The 23,195-nt window shown below is 36.8% G+C and overlaps 1 pseudogene; it reads right to left on the reverse strand.

The window, feature by feature from the left end:
• The window catches only part of LOC127439739 (cilia- and flagella-associated protein 299-like), a 113,037-nt pseudogene extending 91,755 nt beyond the window's left edge, over window positions 1-21,282 (reverse strand).
• Window positions 21,283-23,195: the final 1,913 nt, after the last annotated feature.

Consider the following 23,195-nt stretch of genomic DNA (forward strand, 5'->3'; position numbering starts at 1 on the left):
TTCCTGAACACCAGCAAATTATTCAAGAATTCACTGTAATAACACTAGGCATTTCTGTTGGTATCGTACTTATGAAGAAAAGAGACAAACTTACAGCTGTGTGATATTTGAATTTGGTGTGAGTGTGACTGTCAAACAGATGTGTCTCAATAACATTTTAACATAGCTAATTGGAAAGTACACATATATTACTTTGCCAGATGCCACACATAAAAAAAAGTTTGAGAAAACATACATTGCGTCCAACAAAATTTACCACAAAAGCTTCCTATATCCGGCATATGTTAAAAATTTGCACATTTCTGGCAGAGGCATGTGCTGCGAGGACATACCAGCATCTAATTGTGATTCCAACTCAATCTCACACAAAGTTGTCAGGACAGATTTATGTGCAAAGTTAAAAAAAATAATGTGAAGTGTGGGATATTATTGTATAGTAAAAATATAGGATAACATGTGTCTTTTTATTTTGAGTATGAATGGACTGCCAAAAGGATTTAGAGAAGAATGGTTTCTCTTGGCTTCAGGAGCCTAGACCCACAGTTGCAAAGAAACTGAGCCCCATTTTTATTGGACTATGATAAATGGCCCTTAGAGAACAAGACTAAGTGCCCTTGAAATATGGTGTTGATGCACACAGAGGGTTTTTTTTTTTTTTACATTCAATTTATTGGGTGTTTTGGACATAAGGCATGACACTCAGCTGCTCGACATCAAGTCAAAGAGTAAGGGCACAATGTGTGTCAAGTGTGTGGGTGTCAAGCGTGTTCACGCTTAGAAGATTGAGAGAGGTAAATTCATTGTAGTGTGTTCACCTTTATGCTATTTTTGGAAGCTTAAAAAGCACTGTAGAGTTATCTATGTTGACCGTTTATAACCGTTAAATTCAATAAGTATTTTTTTGTTACTTTTTTGCCTGTAAAGCATTCGCAAGATTGTGCTATGTTGCATGAGTGAGCACACACAGTATGCTTGGTCAATTTGGATTCGTGACCACAAAAGAGGGGAATCATTTGGACTAGCCTGCACTCACAGAAGTAATTAATCACAGTGAAGTATAATAAAATAGATTCCTTCCCAAAATGGAGTGCAGATGGTCTTTATTCTTGATACACAGCACCCAAGTGTAACTATGTCAATACCAAGGCAAGTTAAAGAGAAGGAAACCATACATAACAACTTAATCATCACTGTGAAAAAGTCCAAAATTAATTGAATGACAAGAGAATCGTTTCATCTTGTATCACATATGTAACACAAATGAACAGTAATTTGCTGAATATATATTAATTTGTTTAATTCATAACTGTAAATGGAAAGGTTCCTAGTTTTAGCTGAGTCCAAAAGTGTAGATTACAGTTTAATACCGGTATCCAACCCCCATCATGAAATTTACTGGCCCCGTCAAAAGGGTGTGTTGATAAAAAAAGTTGAGGAGGCTGATTTTGGAACTGACACAAAGGGAGCTAACATTTCTGTTAATCGGCCAAGTATAGTAATCGGTTAGGCTGATATATCGGTCTGGCAAATATAGACCAATGGCGTAAACAAAGGAATTACAATGCTACTGTTCATGTCTTGCCCTGAATCATTTCCGGTAGCTGCATTTTAATAACCCAGAACTGTCAAATAAAATGACTAGCACATACTTTTAGAGTCTAGCTAAAACAGGACAAATAACATATGTGCAAAAACTGAAAATAAACAATGAGGTGTCATTACTGGATCCTTTAAATAAGACTTTTAGTCAACAGACATTTTCTCAAAGAACATTGAGCGTTTACCTGAAGTGACTCTGAAGATCCAGACGTGTTTTTGATACGGAGTGTGTCTATTCATAGTTTTCACGTGACATTACATCCTTATAGGAATGCCCACCTGGAGGGCAAAACAAGGCTTTCTTCCGCTGCCCGCCAATAATTTTTACCAGGTTTGTTTAGACAAAATGCCGGATAGTTGTTGTTCAATCGGATGCACTAACCGACGAGGAAACAAATCTGGGTTATGCTTCTACAGAATCCCATCCGTGAAAGAAAACCCAGAGAGAAGATTGTGCATTTGTGCTATTAGACGTGCCTCCGTCCCTGGGGAGGGCAAAGAATGGCAACCATCAAAGTACACACATCTTTGCAGTGAAAATTTCATCAAAGGTAAGCTCAAGTAAACACTAAGTATTTTAATTGTTGTATTTTTAGTCGTCATATCTTTACGTAATCGTTCAGACATGGTTTGTTTTCGTGGAGCGACACAACGAACTTCAGTGGCCTTGACGAGTTACGCTTGCTAGCGGAACTGTTTCCTGAGTCAGGAAATGGTTACATTAACAGTTAGCTAATGCTAGCAAAATAATAAGTTATCTAGTTAAGGGGAAGGGTTAGGGTTCATTTTCAGTCTGAAGAGTTAACAGCAGTTGTTGGAAGGGAGAGATGGTTTTACCAGTCTGCAGGAAAGTTATCAAAAATGTTAGCTAATTAGCACTCACCTTTGCTCTGACAATGAAGAATTTATTGTCCTTCACGTCCCAAACGGCAGCATTATTGACCCATCCAGATTGGAAAATACATATAACTGTCTGTACTTTTGTATGCTTTCATCCTGGCGGCAGTGTAAGGGGAGGGATTCTCCACAAGATATATGTAAACATCGCCAAAGTGGAGCTCTGGCAGGGACTCCACTGTTTTTAGTGATTTAAATACTGCGGCGAGTGCTGTATATGAATCGCAAGTGCCCAAAACATTTAGTTTGTTCACATATCTTTGTTTTTCTTCTTTTGAGAGGTGATCTAAATATTCGTGGCTTGAAACAGATGGAAAATTGACAGGTCTGTGCTGCAGTTCTATGGAGTTTCCAGTGTTGGCTGCCATGTTGGAATTATGTTTTGCCCTCCAGGTCTCCGCGCCAGTCACGTGACTGAAAACTATGAATGCGAGAGGGGCGATAAAAGTGGGCCTGGCTTGTGTAATAATATTTTAAACAATTTATTCTGTGAATGGTTTGGCAATCCTAATGTACTACACTGAGCTGCATAATAGGGTTGCCTGCAAATTCTAGGCAAAGGGTGACTACTTTGAAGATGCTAAAATATAACACAGTTTTGATTTATTTTGGATTTTGTTTAGTCACAACATAATTCCCATAGTTCCATTTATGTTATTCCATAGTTTTGATGACTTTACTATTATTCTGAAATGTGAAAAAAAAAACAAAAAAAAAAAACATTATAATAAAGAATGAGTAAGTGTTTCAAAACTTTTGACCAGTAGTGTATATATATTATTTTTGGTATAAAACAAAAAAAGAGGCATAACAGAGCTTTACAGTATTAATGACAACATTAAATGGAAACAATCTAATTACCTGAGGCAAAAGGCTGCCATGGCTAAATCACAACATGCTGATATTCAGTGCACTTGCTTTTGTGATATTGCTTACATATAATAATATAATAATTTAATATTATATTATTGTTATTATGAGTATTATTGCAACTACTTTTGAATATTACGCTTTTATACAGTAGTAAAAATTTTCTGTCATATTGTCTTCAAATTCACTTATCTGGTTGAATAGAGCTCTTATTTCAGCTGGACTTTTATTTTGAAAGATCTCTGAAGTTCTTCTTGTTTGTGAAGGGTTCGTTAGATCAAGCTTCCTTACGATCTGAAATCTCTGAGCTGCAACGGTGAAAATGGTAATTTGAGAGTACACAGCTGATTATACACTAAACGCACTGCTCTGCGACTCTGCAGGTGGATACTATTGGGCACACTGCATGAAAATCAAGCTTTAGTAGTGTGTGTTGCGTTTGTGTGCGCGCCTGCTTGTGTGTGTGTGAAGGAGATGACAGAGCAGGACGGAGCCTCTCATTCATTCTGTGGTGCACGTGACTGTATATTATTTCATTAAATGATATCCTTCTGCTGTTTAATGATCAGACTTGGCCATATCGAGACTTTTATTATTATTTTCAAATGGTCTTTGATTTCATCTCAAAACTCTCACATTACATTGCATTTTGCTAATGGCAGCATACTTTAATATGGTACCGAAATGAACAACAAGATGATATCGTACCATTTAAAGATTTTGGTATCGCGATATTTCGTTAGTACTGGTATACCACGCAACCCTACTGGATAACAGAGGTTGCACTGCAAAAACACTTGTGCGTCAGATGATAAGAGCTGTGCAAGCTCTTTTTTTAACAAATGTTTTTTTTTTTTTTTAGAATTTCTCTCAGTGTTATAATAATTTCTTAAAAATACGTTTCTTCTTGAAAAAAAAAAAAAAACCCAACTAATTCCACATGGGGCAGTAGGGAGTTATATTGCGAAAAGAAAGACTTCTGCAAGAAAATGAACAACAGCATACATGGTAAAAGTCACAAAGACTTTATTTGTGTTTCTTGGAGTGATCTATCATGAGATTTTTCAACTATGGCCACCTATGTGCAGTTTTTTTCTCAATCATACTGTATATTCACCTCCTTTCCCTCTTTTACTCCCATTCTTGCATCAAAACACAAGGTAAGCAATATTCAGAGGGAGCTGCTATAAAAGGCGATAAAAGTGTATTGTAGTTTAGATGCTTACAATTATATCCTCAGCGGCTAGGTCGGGAATATTGGATGGCTCCTATTATAATCAATTAAGCAGTTAACACTGTAAGTGCGTGACTTGCACACAAGGTATGTCTGGGTTTTTTTTATTATAAAAAATCTTTATTTGTGTGTCTCCTTCATGCGGAAACTTTAATACTACTCCAACTACTCTGAGATCTTGGCAGTGCAATCCTGCAGATATTGTTGACTTTTGTGTAACAAATTGCTTATGTTCCTAATTGGTAAGTCGCTTTGGATAAAAGCATCTGCTAAATGACTTGCGCAGCTTCATTCGTTATAATGGGAGTGATCTATAGTCACTTTTAGAGCCCGTAAAGAAATACAGTGACTTAACTATACAGCTAAACTCTACCTATCAAAATTATTATTAGTTAGCAAAAATGTTGTTCACCTATCTGAGATAAGATGTTTGCTACAGATGTTAATACTGCACATATCCAGCCATCTCGCTTCATTGCATTGGTTCATGCATCCATTTGTGGTTGCTCTTTTGGCAAAATAAACACTTTAATTTCAGTTAGTTCCAGGCATCCAGGGAGCATCCAGTCACCGAACAGCATGGTCCAAATTTTAATAATGACATTCTGTTACAATCGTATTAATAAGGTTAATCTTGTTAAAGTCACTATGAATGAAGTGCCTCCCACTGTTTTTTTGAATGAGATTGACAACTAGACAAAACTGTTCAAGGGTCCAAGACGTCACTTCCCTAACCTGAGGAACAGTCCTTGAAATGGTCAATCACTACTTCTCACCATACATAAGAGTGTAGCCTCCCTGACAAGTTTGCGGACAGTGACAGAACACCACTGATTTCTCCCATCTACATAATGAATATTTTATGTCTCAGGAACTGCTGAAATATCTCTAAGACTAATCATCATTGAGAATGAAGGCGTAAGGTCTGTAAACTTGCTGTTTGACCCTTGATTAGACAACGATGGTAGAATAAAATCTGCAGAAATCAAGTTATACTGAAGCATGTTGAACTGAAATGGATTGAACTGAATTGAAATCCACCGATACATCCACTTAGACAACTGTGCTGTTTCTATGCTTTCTTTTTAATTCTTACATCACCCCCACAAACAGAGCTCCTTTTTTAATGCAATATTCAAAGTTTGTGTGCTTCAACCTGTAGTGGTGGTCAAAGACAAAGAGAGGAATAAAAGAAGCCTTTTCCCACACTCACATTGCAATAATATGGTGCAGGTTGTCTTTTTCACCCCCTCCGTGTTCAAATAAACTCCAATGTGAAGGAGGAATGTAACCTATACCACTCTATTGCTGATGCCCACAATGAAACTCTTAGAGGAATTGCATAGTGGTGAAAGTGCAGGAGCAGCACATATTTGAGAGCAGGGAGCCCACTTCATCTTCGCTGTGAGAGAGAGATTGCTGCTAGGTCATGGGGGCAGAGGCCCCAATGTAAACACAGGTGTTGAGGAGGCAAGTAAATGGTGTAACCCCAATCCAGTAGCTAGAGAAACACCAAAAGTCACACATGGAGAGTGAGAACTACCCCCACAAATGATGCCAAATGGAAAATTCTCCATCAATCTGACATGACTCTTCATTTGGCCTCATTTGAAAGAATTAATGTGGCCTCTTAAATTAACACAGCAATTGTTGTAGCTATTGATCAGGTGCAGTAAGACGTGAAATCTGTGTGTTTCTGAATCATTTGGTAGGGTGTTTATCATTCATCTTCTTGCATGTTGCAGTGTTTGTCTTGGCCCCAGTACTAAAATAATGTGGTTTAATTACCCAAAGATCTGTAATAGAGGAAAAACTGGTGATAGTGGTCACTAGTGATAGGGGTTTGGAACAACATAACGGTGAGTAAATAATGACAGAGCTTTCATTTTTGGGGAACTTTTCCTTTAACATTGTGTCAGGGTTCTGTGATCATGATTTTGGCCACCTCAAAAGGTAAAGAAACCAATAATCTTCTGAAAAAAAAATGTTAGTTTTGCTTTACAGTACTTGTTCAGGGGTTTTCAGCCCTACATGTTACCTTAAAATCTGCCAAAAATTACAGTATGCCAAAAGAAAGTATTGTTGTCATATGGACCTCCACAGAGCTTGAATCACTACTGGGGGTAAATGATCTAACACAGCAAACAGAAGATCTACGAACTACAGTATCTCTGAGTGTGTTTACAGCATTGTAAACACTCTACTAATGAAAGATGCTCAAAGTTATGGGGACCCAGACAGATCCATGGGCCTGACTTGCGTAATAATATTTTAAACAGTTTATTCTGTGAATGCTTTGGCAACCCTGATGCACTGAGCTGCACAACAGAGGTTGCATTGCAAAAACACTTGTGCGTCAGATGACAAGAGCTGTGCAAGCTATTTTTTAACTTGAATGTTTTTAATCTCAGTGTTATTATAATTGCTTAAAAATACAATGTTTCTTCTTGAAGAAAAAAAAAACGTTTTGAAAGTTTTGAAAATTCCACAAGAGAGTTATTTTGCGAAAAAAAAAAAAAAAAAAACTTTTGAAAGAAAATTAACAACAGCATACATGGTAAAAGTCACAAAGGCTTTGTGTGTCTTGGAGTGATCTATCATGAGATTTTTCATCTGTGGCCACCTATGTGCAGTTTTTTTCTCTGTCATATCTTCATCTCCTCCTCTCCCTCTTTCACTCCTGTTCTTGCATGAAAGCACAAGGTAAACAATATTAAGAGGGAGCTGCTTGCTTTGGACAGATGACCACTGGCATGAATAGGCTAAAGTTCCTAATAACCCTTCCCATCTCAAGCAGATGTTTAACTTTTTTTTCCATTTCTAATCCTCTCCTCTGAAACATAAACAAGCTGATATGCCATTACCTAACAACAATGCCAGTTAAGTAATAAAAATTTAAATGACCATTTCAACTAAATTGGTGAATATTGCAACAAGTATAAATATTTGCCTGCTCTTCAGTTTACTGCCCAAATTTCCTCAATTTCAGTATTTTATCTACAAAAAATATGGGTTGGTCACTGGAATTACAAGATTACCATGCTTATGCACTGTGAAAAGAATACTTCACCCAAAAATGAAAATTCTCTCATCATTTACTCACCCTTATGCCATACCAGATGTGTATGACTTTCTTTCATCTTCTGAATTCAAATATTTGTTTTAGAAGAATTTCTCAGCTGTTTTGGATCATACAATGCAAATGAATGGGTGCCAAAATTTTGAAGCACATAAGTCATTATCAGGGGCGTGTTTACGCTTTCTGAGGCCCCAAGCAACCGACTAGCCCGGGGCCCCAATTTAGAAAATTCTTGCTTAAAATATTACATAAAATTGATTTTAAACAATAAATTTAAATTCATCCTATCAGCTATTGTAGCCAAGTACATTCAAAATGTTTAATGAAATAAAAATCTAGTTAATGATAACTACATGTTTGCCAGTTTTTCCACAATACGGTGATAAAAAAAGCAATACATACATTTTACAAAACACTTTTTATTTTTTTAATGAACAGGGTGTGTAAAACCTACTACTTCAATCACTAACATTTTGGAATTCCATTGTCATTTATTATTATTATAACCCAACAATTATTTATTGTTGTCCAGTTAGTAATTATAATATGATACAGTATTATTTTTATAATTTTGAGGATATATTGTATACAGTAGTAATAGATTTCTGTCTTATTTATTTTTTCACCTGGAGGCTGCAGTGCATTGTTCCACATGTTGCAAAAGGCAGTATTTTATGTAAGCATCGTAGGCAACATTCATAGCAGTACTGTAACAGTAAACATACAAGGCACTGTGGCCCCTCAACATACTAGAGCAGAAGGAGAAAATAAAAAACATTGTCGTTTATCAAGTGCTGAAACTTTGCTTTGTGCACAACAATCTAGTTAAACACTGTAACAGTCACCTCTTTCCAACCTGAACTTGTCAATCTCCACTTTCACCTTTCACTTTTACATTCTTCTTTTGTTATTGGAGATTCACATTCTTCAAGCATATCGCCCCCTACTGGGCAGGGAGAAGAATTTATAGTAGAAAAGGACTTAAATATATATCTGTTTCTCACCTATCATATCACTTCTAAAGATATGGATTAAAACACAGGAGTCATATGGATTACTTTTATGCTGCCTTTGTGTGCTTTTTGGAGCATCACAATTTTAACACTCATTCACTTGCATTCTATGGACCTACAGAGCTGAATTATTCTTCTAAAAAGCATAATTTGTGTTCTGCAGAAGAAAGAAAGTCATATACATCTGGGATGCCATGAGGGTGAGTAAATGATGAAATAATTTTTAGGTGAACTACCCCTTAAAAGATGTCTGGGACTTGCCCAGCAAAAATAAAAAGCTTTTTATCAACCACAGGACACAAAGTGCTCCCAGTGGCACTCGCTCAACTATGCACTGACCAACACTTCGAATAATAATTTATCTTCTAGCTGCTCACAAGCTCAATTTTACTATCTGTTTGTACAGCTGAAAGGAGAGGCAGCCTTTAACACCTGGGATACAATAAAAAAAAATCCCATTCAGAACAGTGCTGCATGCATTAATTCTGACTTTTGACTGCCAAACTAATTTGATCTGTACCAGTCTCTAATTATCATTAGATGACTGATGTTATGTCTTCAACTCTGAAAATTCGTAAATGGCAAATAATTTTGACCATTATTGATGGAATGTCATTAAAAACCTTTAGCTGGAAAGAGCTTCGAACATTCATCACAATTTCTTGGCTTAGCCCACGTTTTACAAACAAACACTCAGCAATTGTGTGAATTATCCTCAATAATGGATCCCTGAAAAAGATATAAATATATCTCTAAGAACAACAGATGTTGTGTTAAGAACTCAGGCTTTCCGTTGCTTAACATTATTCTCAAATAAAATAAAAAAGAAACATATTCTCAATGGCTTGGCAGATGGCAACTTTCAATAAAACAGTGTTTTTTTTTTTAAATCAGCAGGTACAGTTCATGAAATATTTTTCCTGAGGGTACTTGGAGAAAAAGAATCTTATGGAAAATATTATTTTGGGCTGTTGAACGTCAAGGGAAATTCCACCCAGCATGACAATTTACTTAACTCCTTTTTTAAAGAAATTCTCTGTCACCTCTGATTATATTGAGTAAAATGTATCAGTTACACATGCTATAGTCCCTATTTTAAAGAGGCCTCTCATTGTTAACCATTGACATTTGTGGTAGAGGTAGGCCTACAAATATAACATGCAGCGTCATTAAATTACACAGTGGATATATTTAATAAGACTATCAAAATGTTACATTTCAAATATATTGTGCTGTCAAGGCAGCCTGAAAATCTAACAATACATTTTTATTGATTTGCTTCAATGCTAGCGACTTGTTTTATCCTTTATAATCGATTACATTTAGTCGAATGACATTTATGGACTAATCTTAACTAATTTACTGTGGAAAAGCTAATTTTCATATTAAAACCCTCAACGTCCAGAGCCTAAGCTTAATAATTTAAAAATAAAGTGAATTCTTTGTGTTTTGCATTGCACAAACAGTAGATTCAGGTCTCAGCTGCTAACTGTTTTTCCTTCATTTCGGATATTTACATGCAACTTTGCTGTACAAAATGTGGAAATGGTAATTAAATTAAATTTTTCGTATTATATGCCAAATGGAACAAGTTGTTTCATCTCACTCTGAAATTCTTCAGGACCCCTCCATTACAAAGCACTGTGGTGTATTAGATGAATCTGCTTTGCACATGTTATGCTTGTGGTTCTAACCTCATCAGTCTGTAAGACCTTCTAATCATACAGCAAGCTAAAGTGGCTATTAACCACAGAGAGACTTAAAAAACATACAGACTCTCTCACACATAATGTTGTGACCAGCGGAAATGAGCTGCTTAGAACAGTTTTTGTAATGTCCATTGTGTAACTGTTCACAGTCTTTGTATTACAGTTAGTTCTGCCCTACACTAATCTTTAAGGAATAGTTCACACAAAAATGAATAATGTAATTCTGCCTATCATCTCCTTTTGTGTTTCATGGAAGTAAAAAAAGTAATACGGTTTGGAATTACCCAGTGGTGATTCTAGCTTGTATGGCGCCCTGGGCGAACCCCCCCAGGGGCCACCCGGGAGCATGGGGGGTCCATGCCCCCGGGTGGCTGCCCTGGGGGGGTTCGCCATACAAGCTAGAATCACCACTGGGTAATTCCAAACCGTCCATGCCCCGGGTGGCTGCCCATGTCACCCATGCCTAAATCCACCACTGAAATTATCTAAAGGTGAGTATGAATGATGACAGAATTTTCATTTTTTGTTGAACTATTCTTTTAATTCTTATGTTGTTGCCAATGTTTGCTTGAAAAGAAACAAACATTTAATTTTGAGCTGGATATTTTTTTCTTTTCTAAAATTGCACCTCCATATTGTTTTAGGTATAATGCAGAAGGGATATTTCCATCTTTTCCATTAATTTGGGAGTCTACAAGCTAAAAGCTGGTCCTGTGCAATCTGTCTCTGCACCAGAGACAAACCCATTAACATACTATAGATTTAGCATAATACCTGCACGTCACTGCGGAATCCATCATACACATCCGCCATGTGTGAGGAGGCCAAACTACAAAGCAGATGATGACAGTACTGTCTAGCATTTTTATGGCAAAGGGCTATATAATGTGAAAAACACTTCCTCCTCTGCACTAGGATACTGGAAGCCAAATCATGTGTCATGAAACATCACAGGCCTTAGAGCCTTAGGTAAAGGATGTATGGGGAAAGGTGAACTCACACCACCGCAAAGTCACCATAACCACTGTAACTGCTCAAAATAAAAGCGTTTTTCAAAGAAGGAGGGGGGATGGGGGAGGGCATATCTACTTAGTGGGACCTATCAACCATAGATGGTACTTACATGACAAACAGCACACAGTGAGGAAATGGCTAAAAAGTAGAACAGAACAAAAAAGATGGTTTCATTAAGGACAAAAGGAAACACATACACAAAGCTTAATTGAGAAATACATTACATTTATATTCCATTGTTGTCAACCATTATCCGGAATTATTTGGCGTGGCTGTAACTGTGACTAATTGTATAATTTATTGCTGATTTCAATATTAATCAGCTACAAAGAAGACTAAATTATCAAATTCATGTATCTCCATTAAGGTTTTGACCACACAGTTGTGTCATGTGGTGGCGAGAATAATCACAAGAGCATAAACATAAGTGATTGCAAGACCAAACTGGGGCCTGATCATTTGGAAATAACATCTGCGGTAACTCAAGACTCTGCAAAATCAAACTAAGGCTTCTTTAACTAAGACATATTAACATTTACATACAGTAGGCCGATACGTATAGTCCTTTAAAAATATTTAATTGATTTAGCCCAAATAATAAGGTATTTTAAGTAAGTCTAGGTATTATTCAGGATTAAAAATAGGAATTAAAAGGTAACTAGGCTTATTTAAGGCACTTTTTATTCTCTTATGCAATTGGTAGTCTAGGTAGGGAATTTTAAAATGTAGCAAAAATCCCCAAATAGACACTTGGAACAAAGGGGACTCTTTTCTGCATAGATTACGATGCTAAGACTGTGTTCATTTTAACTCTAACAAAAAGGTCTAATTTGAAGAATCCACAAATTTTTTAAAGAACAAATCTCAACAGCGGCTTCGCACCAAGAGCCAAATTATAAAAATAAACAGAATGTCCTTATGTCTTTTATTCCACATGTGCCCAGCTAATTGATGCAAAACATCCATTGCACATCCAAATCAATTGGCCAACCACTGACAATCAGTGAAATACAACATTGAACAGACTGAAAAAAATAAAAATAAATTATATATATATATATATATATATATATATATATATATATATATATATATATATATATATTGTTATTCTTGACTAACAAGCAGAGCAAGAAAGCTGGCTAATGGCTATAAATCCTAGTGTGGATATTTACTTGATTTGAATATAACCCATATTCACTGCAAAGTTTAGTTCATATAGGTGGAAATCATCCATCACACACATTAGCAGCCATTTATTTTTATTTCATAAAAGGTTACAGTAACAAAAGTTGCCTTGTTGCTCTTTCTGACTGTACTCTTGATATATATAGATGATCAGTCCAGACAGATTGCTGACCCACAGGCACAGGTCAAGTCCACGTTCATTGAGCAAGTGTTACATTTTGGAAACTAATTTGCTGGCACATCACTTCAGGTTTTCTGTGGTGTGAAACATGTTCCTGGAGCATATGTGGGTACAGCGGGGACTGAAGCTAGCACCTAAGAAAAGCCCCAGCCACTAGTACACATCAGGCGAGTTCTTTAATCTCATGTACTACCACAAAAGACCTTAGAAAAGGTTGGTTCTCTAGCAGAAGACAGACCTCAATAAACATCTGTTTTAAGTGTTGCTCCGATCATATATTCAGTATTTTTGTCTTGTTTTCCAGTAAAAAAATATCTAAACATCCTTAAAACAAGATGCATATCCTAGAGAAGCAAAATTACCTTGTATCCAAATAAGATATAATTGCCCTGATTTACAAAGACCCCAAGTAATAGGGGCTAATCTGCAATCTATCAAACTGCATGTGGAAGGGCATTTTGCAGGTGAGTTACAAAGAAGAACTGTGCAAATAACTACACGTGCAAATATATTGGACACACCCTCCAAAAAGAGGCTTATGTGTGTGCCAAATATTCACTCTCTTACAGTACGGCTCTCACTAAATAATAATAATAACTATTTTATTTTTATTCAATATGGCATTTATTCATACATTTATTTAAAGGATTATACAATATCATCATAAAATCCCTGCTATTTAACAACAGAAAGAGTATTTGATGAGAATACCCATGTACGACACTCTTTTCTTAACTCATAATTCACAAAGAAGAACATCATATTATGTAGGCTACACGTTAAGCCATTGCACCATTAATGTAAACTAAAACTAAATCTGAATTTCAAACCATGTTAAAGTTGTGCTCAAAGGAGACATGGAGGCTGCATGGGAGAGAACCAGCACTTGCTGCTCATTTTGCTGGAGCCAGACACACCTGTTCGACGTACTGGTGTGCACTGGCTGGCCCACTTTAATCGAGCACTGGATAGAAGCAACACTTAAAATATTTTTCAATATTATTTCACCAGTTAAAAACAATGTTTAAAACATTAAATGACATAATTTGGGTATTAATTGTTAGTAGGCTTTTTTTTTTTTTTTATCTAAGAGTTATTGGAGTTGTATGATGTCATCAGTTATGATATCAAGTTCTAAAATAACTGAATAAAACTTTTTTTTCATGAGAAACTATTTACCTTCACATTAATGTGTGTCTTCAGTGGGTGTTTCATGTATTCTCCATTCTCAAAGTTTCTTTTTGCCACACTGACAGCATGATGCACAGAGCAAATCAAATTAAAACCTGCCTTCCATTCATATTAATTTGCTCTCGTAGTTTGTATTTCTGAAATGACTTTCAGGCTTGATCACTTTGCTGGTGCAATATGTATAATTTGCATCAACACTGCCCAATATTATGCGCATTTGAAGGCACACCTATAAACTGCATATTCATCTCGGGGAAACACAAAAAATGGCTAAATGTAACTAAATTTTGTAGTACCTTACTATCTTTTAGACTTGTTTTGCCATTTTTGCTTTACCATTTTTGCTTTCTAGCAGGGTTTCCTTGCATCTCTATTGCTGAGTAATGCATGGTCTATGGTACACTTTCTGTTTTGGATGGCTTGTGCATACCCAATGTAAATCTGTGATCATTTTGACCATTTGTGTGTGCATGAAAAACATATAAGGCGTGTATAAGGTGAACATTTTCAGGGGTAAACAGTTTTCAACCAAAAATATTAATGTGGACTTAGGCTTGGACTGTTCGCTGTGCTTATGCTGACTAATTCAGATTAAAATACAGGGCCGGACATAGCATTTTAGGGGCCCTAAGTAGATTGTCAAAATGGGCCCCCCCACCTACAAACTACACCTATCCAAACACACCCAACATCATTAACTAAGCAAGTTTAAATTGTACAAATAAATAATTCTATTTATTCAAAAGGATAAAGCTTAAAAATGCTAAACAATCAACTGTACTTTATCAGCACAGGTATAACTTCTTTAGAAGTACAAAAAAGAAAAAAATTTAAACAAACACATATCACGTACAAATTAATATATTTAATGAAATTCTGTGCAAATTAATAAGAACTAATTAACTTGCCAAATGAAGGTGTAATAGGCAACAGTAGATGATACACTTACTGTAATTAGTGCCATATGTTATTTGCACCCTAGTGTATAATAAAACAGTATATAATCTAACGACATCAGCGTATGTAGTATGTGACAGAACTTAAATTACATCGTTGGCAATGGGAAGAAACACACCTGATGAGTCACGTAATGGTACCTTGTCAATGCTGTCTTTAATTGCCGAGCATGGCTTTAGAGAGAGTAGTCTCTTCAGGTCCAGCAAACGGGTAACCGAGTCGCTGCCATGACCCTCGCTTTCCATCGGCCCGTGAGATGCCGAGCCGCTGCAAAAAGCCACCAACCATGCGTTCCAGACCGGGAAAGGCATACGTGCACCAGTCCACCCCCTTCTCTGCACTGCCCAACCTTTAGTGAGCCCCTCGATCACAACGAGAATACTGCGTTTACTTTCAGTGATATCACAGTCCACTTAGACACTTTATTTACACCTTTCGTGTTCATTTTTATATAAAATAAATTACTTCTCAGTGGCATACACAGCCACTGACTGTACTTGCTTACATGGATTGATAAGGGGAGAATAGTGAACCTGGATCACCCATGCAATTAATCAGATGTCAACTAATGTCACTACATTAGATCTTAGGTTGAGGAAGTCAAATTCACATACTTATCTCTCCATGTATTTCTTCAAAGTGTGTAATATTTGTAATAGTTTTGACAGGTTCTATCAGACTACTGGCATACATATAGCTGAACTGTGTGCCCAGCACTATTTAAACTTATTGCAAATAATTATTTGGCTATATTGAACCCGTGGTAGGGGGGCTCCTGGTGGCCACGGGGGCCATAAGCAGCCGCGTATGCCACTTAATAGGCAGGACCGGCACTGTTACAATATATAAAGCTGATGTATTGTTAGACCATTCTCTGTGTTTAAAATGGCATGCTGCTGGCTGCCGAGCACCGTTATTGTGTGTGTGAATGATACAACTAGATAGAACTATCCAATTAGCTTCATTTAACACCTCATCTTCTGGGTCTTTGTGGGACAAGCAGCACAGGCCAAGTTATCTCCAATCAAGCTTACTATTACACGACTGTGTCCTGAAAAACAGGGCTAAAGGTCTTATTTCAACCTAAGTGAGCGAGGATTAACACACCAGTGCATATGTACAGTCTGTGTTCGCAGCAGGGTTTTACTTGGCTAGAGAGTAATGGCTCCAACCATCAATTTAGGAAGGGGTGAATTTGTGGAAAGTGGCATTTTTTAAAGGAGCCAAACAATGGACAAAGAGCATGGCTGTGGTTGTTCTGGGGGTCGAGGGAAGTGGTGAGGTGGGGGTGAGGGTTAGTTCGAGACTCCAGAGCCTGTCATAAGCACGCGAGGTCAGGACATCTGCTGACATTTACTGCTGGGCTCGGGCCAGGCTGCAGGTTTCAGGGTTCCTGCCAGGGCCTCATATCAGGCCTGCGTAAAACCACCAGGCTCCTTAGTCTCTCTGAAACTCACACTAGAATGCTCGGAACCTGCATGACCTTACGCTTTTGATCCAGGCCTAGTGGTGCAGCATTTATAAGGACACTGTGAATTGTAAACCTGCTGAGAGGGCATGAGCTGGTTTTCTACATAGCCTCAATGCTAAAACGTTTTGTGTATGTGTGTGTGTGTGTGTGTGTGTGTGTGTGTGTGTGTGCAATCTGTATGTTCAGATTTAAGCCAAATGCAGATCACTCCCCTTCTCTCTGCATGGACCTGATTTATTAGTTGTCTAAGGAAAAAAGTAATGCTTTCACTCATCTGTTTAATTCACATTCATCTTCAAGAAGTCACAGATGCAGAGAGAAAGAAAGTGAATGAGAAGGAGAGAGATGTTGAGTAAGGGAAGGTGAGGCATTCAGACAGTCCCTGGTCTATATTTAATCACATAAAGAGAACCTTACGTTTACTGTTGTCCGTTATTCAATGCACCCATAAGTCATTGTGGAGCCTCTTTTCACCACAATGGCCATCTTTCAGTCAGCCATCTCTTTCATTCAGGTTTTTCCCATTGCGTTGAGTCTCCAGTTTCACACAAGTCCCCTCAGTGCAAAACCCCTTCATTTGTTCAACTGTGATTTGTTGGCAGGATACTACTATGTCTACCTGTCAAATGAAGCATGGTATTTACTAGCCTATAACAGGGCAACAAAAGGGCAACATCTGATTAGCGTTCATGGCACAGTCTCCCTCATCCTTTGGTATTTTATTACCACAGGTGCAGGAGCATTCATTGATCAGATGCATGCTACAGGCAAAGCACGTCCTAATTGAAAACATCTTTATTTATACACCTGCAGGCACTAAAGGTTGTAGAGAGCACAAGGAGGGCTGAAAAGAGAGAAAGAGAGGGAGAGAGAGAAGGAGCATGCTTTGGAAACTGAGAGGGAGCCACTACAGGGATGAGATTCAATGTTTGTTTTGCTCAGCTATAGGTAACAGCAATCCAATTAGAGATTTTGAATTATAAAAATGTAAGTCGCCTGTCCTTCCCACTCTAGCATGAGCACTGAAAATGTCAGCATTGGTTTTGAGGATTTTTTGAAGCAGTGCATTGTAGTAAGTAAATCCAATGACTACCAAATATTAACAATAGCAATATATTAAAGGGATAGTTCATCCAAAACAATAAATTGTCATAATTTACTCATCCTCATGTCGTTTCAAACCCGTATGAGTTTCTTTCTTATGCAAAACACAAAAGGAACATTTTGATGAATATTCCAGTCTATTCATAACAATGGCAGTTGATAGCGACTCACTTCAAAGCTTAAAAAAAGCACCTAAAATTATCATAAAAGTAATCCATGTGACTCATGCGTCATTTTCCAAGTCGTCTGAAGGAATATGATAGGTTTTTGAGGGAAACAGTCTGAAATAAGTAACTGTTCAATGAAAATGTGGATATCCGTTGCGCTGTTATGAGAACTATGGCACGTGTTTTTATACGAGAAATTGCGTTGTTTTCAGCACTAAACAACTAAAGTTCTCTTATGCCTTCGGAAAACTTGGAATATGATGCACAAGCTGCATGAACTACTTTGCAATGCTTTATTGATTTTCCCCCCATTACATACACTACTTTGAATTCACATTGTTCTAACCAAACATCAGAGGGAGTGATAAATTAACAGTGTGCTCTACGAGGATAAGTCAACTTAGTTGGCTAGCAAAATCAGTCTTCGTGTATTTCAGCCATCGAATAGTCATTTATCTTTCTATGCTGCCCAAATTTTGACGTTCTTAACAAAATCCCAGATCTAACAAAATCATATAGCCTAGCCTAATAGCCATCCAGGATCATGTGATCATAAACGGTGACATTATTTCCTTAAAGTGACAATCGTCTGTTTACTTCACTAATAACCATGTGAAAAGGGATCTTCGTAAAGGGATTCCGTTGTTCAATTCCATTTGAAATGACACTTCAAATAATGTCTCCTCCCCACAATGTTCTTCAAGGTTGCAAAAATGCCATTTTGAATTTACCCTCAGTGTATGTACTTCCGTTAAGTGTTTTATTTTTTATTATTTTTATTTATTTTTTTACCAACATTATCTAAAGCCCCGTTTAGATTCAAATACATTGTTAAAAAAAAAAGTATTGTGGCCCTGGACAATTATTCAGTCCAAGGTCAATGATTAAGAATTCCAACAAATCTAAATATAAAATTTGAAAAAATTAAATAAAATAAAAAAAATAACGTTAAGGGAAATACAGAAAGCAGGCATAGGCCTAAACCAGTCAGAATTACAGAAGACTGTTCAGAATTTCCAAAAGAAACACTACGACTTTGTTGCGTGCAACTAAACCTAACAGAGTTGGACCTGATAGGTATAATAACCATGGGTGTGCATATGGTAATCTAGGATCAGAACTGAAGTGATAGGGCCCTCGTGTGGATGACCTAGGAGATGAGAAAGTTGGATGTGACAACCATAATTTGATTTTGAATCACATTTTGCTTGCATGAACTTAGTAACCAAGCGCCACAGTTAACATTTGCACCAGGACAATGACACTTTAACAGGTTATGTGGAAACATTATCAGATACATTTAGACAGTCATGTACATGGTATTTTCTTTTGAAAACTAGTAAGCCAAAGGAGCTTAAATTAATCTTTAAACCTTTGAGGCCTTGATCTTCTGAGGCCTTTACAATATGAGCCTCTTGCTAAAAAAGATACACTAAGAGCACAAGTACATATTATATTATATATTAGCCTGTTCATGGTTGGTCGATTTGTTTTGTATTAGTGATGAATGAGGTTTTCTTACATGTCATTAAGCGCTGATGTGGTTTGGAAGAATGCTTATTAAAATCATAGTTGGCTAGAAGGAATCAAAATTGGCACTGATAGATATTTACAGTACAAAGGCAATATCAAATGACATGCTTAAAGAGTTATTTTCTAACTTTTTCTTATTTTACTGTATTTTCATCTGAAAAAAGGCTTTTCTTTCTTTTTTCAAATTTTTTTTGTGTCTTATTTTACTTGTACTGAGACCCAGAACCTCTGGCCATTTTGACAAGCACTGAATGCCACAAAGACACGTCTGCAGGTGGTTAGGCAGGGGAGCTGCCACAACCAGCCCGAGAAAACACAAATATAGTTCTCCAAAAATGTCTCGCCTCACCAGACCAACTATGCAATCATCGTCCAAGATAGAGTCCAAGTTTACAAGCATCCCAAAAACTCCCACAAACATACATAAACACAACTTTTGCCTCTTTCACTGGAAAGGCAATGAAAGATTATATCTAACTCTAGGCCATATGTTTAGGGAACACATGAGCCATCAGGTGCATCTATAAAGTACATTCACGACATCCAAATATTAGTAGGGCTTTTAGCCAACTTAACTCTAAAAAAAAATCCAAGATTACTTGTTACCATCTTACACCATGTCCTAACCAGCTACAAATCACGACATGTGACAGGATAACCTGACGATTGCTTGCTTTCTATTCTGTGGCTTTGCGCTGGTTAGCCCCACCAGAGACTACAGGTAAAAGAGCCACTCAGCCTTCCCTGAACAATGTGTTTCCAATAATGTGCATATTTTAATTTTGTAGAACTTTTCCTTGCTCTGTAAATAAACAAATAAATTAAAAAGGTCTTCGTTTTTTTGTTTTCCATTTGCACAATTTAGCAAGGCTATAATTGCATGTCAAATTGTGATCATAAATCTGATAATAAAAGGCTTATTAAAAAGAAGAAAAAAAAAAAAGAGCCAATTACCTTTTAGATACAGACGTCGCCTGTCAGCTAACATGAAAACGTGCATGCACAAGGTGAACCAGCCTCAAAAATATATATATTTTTTAGCATGATCTGAGCTAAAGAAGCACAATTTATGATACCATTTTTGTCAGATTTTACTGCTGATTTTGAATATGTTCTTTGATTGTAACCTTTACCAACTGCTTTGGAGATTTCGGTCTTTCCCCATTCAAGTAGATAGGAGCTGTACTTTTATGTCTCTTGTTTACATAGAAAATAGCTGCCCAGCCTGCCCAAGAGCATTGCAAAGATGGCCGTCGTGTGGACTGACTTGCCTTGAAAGGGACTTTGTTCCTGCCCACTGTGAAATCTCACTGGTCCAAAATCGAGCTTCTCAGACTTGGACAGACACATTGCTTGTTGTTGGAATCTTATTGCATCACGTCTGGTTAGGACACGGTGTAACTTTCACTGAATTTCTTTGACATTTATGATGAGAGTGCATCATTAATTTATTCATTCTTCAAACTCAATGGGTGTCATTCATAAAACACAAGAAGAACCTATTACCATGTAACTCGCCATTGAATTGCATGTGACAATGTACTGTATACAAGAATGGTTTTATAAACAGTTTACACAAATGTATTCTTCTCATATTTTATGACTGAGGCACAATGCATTTACTGAAAAATGCTAATTCACATCCTCAAGTTCACATACTGGTGTGAAATCTGCCCCCTTTTCATGGTCACTACACAAATCCTTACTTCTGTTGGCTCATTGTAGCAAGCCTGGAGGCTTCGGCAGCTGCTTTCCTTGTCTCAAATTCCTCCCTCTCCAAACTGCTACCCTTGTGGCCCAGCTCCACCAGCTGGCGGGCCAGATCCTGACCCTGGAGGAGCAATAACACAGATCTGCTGAGCTGGTTAGGGAGGGACAATGTGGTTGAAACTGACTGAATAAAATGAAAATATTTGCAGTTCAACAATCTGCTGTGGCATTTCTGTATGAACAGGCCAGTGTATTTATGACACATTTGTGCTAGTTATGTGATCAGATTCTATTTGTATCCATCTGATTTTAGTATGCATGCCATTTATATGACAAAATGACTTGAACTATACTGACAGTTTCATGGCTCCCAGGATGTCACTGCAGCCTAGTTAGTGAACAGCACAATTTCCACATGATTTAATGAGATTCTTTATGCCCTAAAAAGTAGGACTTGCTTTCATGTGGCAATATGGCTTTGAGTTTGTAGAGAGGTGCTTTCTAGAAAATGTCTGGAAGGCCTTTTTTGCCTTTAAAGGCAAAATCCATTGGTGAAGGGTTAAACTCACTGTTAAAGGAATAGTTCACCCAAAAATAAAAATTCTGTCATCATATACTCACCCTCACGTTGTGCCAATCCTGTATGACTTTCATTCTTTCGTGGAACACATTTAAGATGAATATTAGGGACTGACAGGTTCATGGACTATTCACTTTCATTGCATCTTTTTCCATACAATGGAATTGAACAGTAACATCTTATGTGTTCCGCAGAAATTAGCCATACGGGTTTAGAACAACATATGGGTGAGTAAATGATGACAAAATAGGAGTGCATTTACAAATACAAACAGAAAGTGAAATATATATATATATATATATATATATATATATATATATATATATATATATATATATATATATTTGCAAATCCTGCTTAGGTCTACTGGGGGCCAGAGTCAATTTTCCAGGGCTCTTGCATTCTAGGTGTCAAATATTTGTTCCATGACTTATCTCTCAAAAAATTTGTTCTATATTATAACCCATTGTGTAGCAAAAATCTCTAAAATTTTATTAGAAAATACATAAATAGATACAATAAACACTTACCATTCGAGCAAAACCTTGATTGCCCTCATTTACTGTAGACAGCACTATGCTTTTTTTTTTTTTTTTGGAAGCATGCGTGTTAAACCGTGTTGCTGACAAGCAGGACAGAAGCACCACATCGCCCTCTACCGTTGCACTGCTACACATACACTAGTTCCTCTCTTGTCTGTCTGTAAACATTAAGCCTTTATTCCCCCACACTGCAGACTATTCACACCTTCTCATAGAAAGATGCTGATATAAGGTTCTCATGCACATTAAATCCCACAATGTTTGTCTTTACCGGTCAAGGGTGTTAATAAACTCTTTTCCCATAACACGTCAAATGGTCACGTTTTGCATTTAGGTGGTGGAATTGTACCTATTCTTCTCGGCTGTAAACCAATCATCATCCAATGAAAATCGCTAAGCTCCGCCCATCCGCCAAGAAGCGTAAGTTTGTTTGTAGTTTGTCTACAGTGCTGTTTCACAGAGATTAAAGTATTATTTATTTCACACTTTTTATTTTATTTTATTTAATCTCTAGTCTTATGCAACCTCAAAAGGCAGACTGTTCTGTGTCTACAAAGGGACAAATGTTACTTATGTTGTTAAACAACTATTCTTTAACAACATTAGTTTAACAACATATAACAACATTAATTTGTCCCTTTAAAATAACTCTCATCTCTCAAAAAAAAATGTAAAGCTTTTGTTTTCGAAACTTTATTATTATTATTATTATTATTATTATTATTATTATTATTATTATTATTTAATTCATTAAGCTACAGAAGAGGTAGCACTGCATATATTATTACAAAACTTATTACATATTATTTTACAATCATTTGATGGGAAGCATTGCAAGTGGTATAAGAATGGATGCCCATCTGTTTTCAGCATGTAGCCTAACTTTCAATTGCTTCATGTGGTCTGACACTTAAATCTGGTGTAGCCTTTCCATCCAATACTACAGTTACATGTCCCCCTAAAGGAACTGTTGATTTCTTTCAGTTGCTTCCTTGGTTAACATCACACATTATATTTAGAGAGCCTGCATCATACTTGATGATGTTACAAATTGTAGGCTTGTAAAGATCCCCAAATCCCTCTTCTAGAGTCATAATGGTTGTAAAAACAGTGAGGGTAATTCATAATTAACAACAAACATTAATTATTAATGTTT

Source organism: Myxocyprinus asiaticus, chromosome 4, assembly GCF_019703515.2.
Source record: "Myxocyprinus asiaticus isolate MX2 ecotype Aquarium Trade chromosome 4, UBuf_Myxa_2, whole genome shotgun sequence".
In the NCBI taxonomy this organism is placed as follows: domain Eukaryota; kingdom Metazoa; phylum Chordata; class Actinopteri; order Cypriniformes; family Catostomidae; genus Myxocyprinus; species Myxocyprinus asiaticus.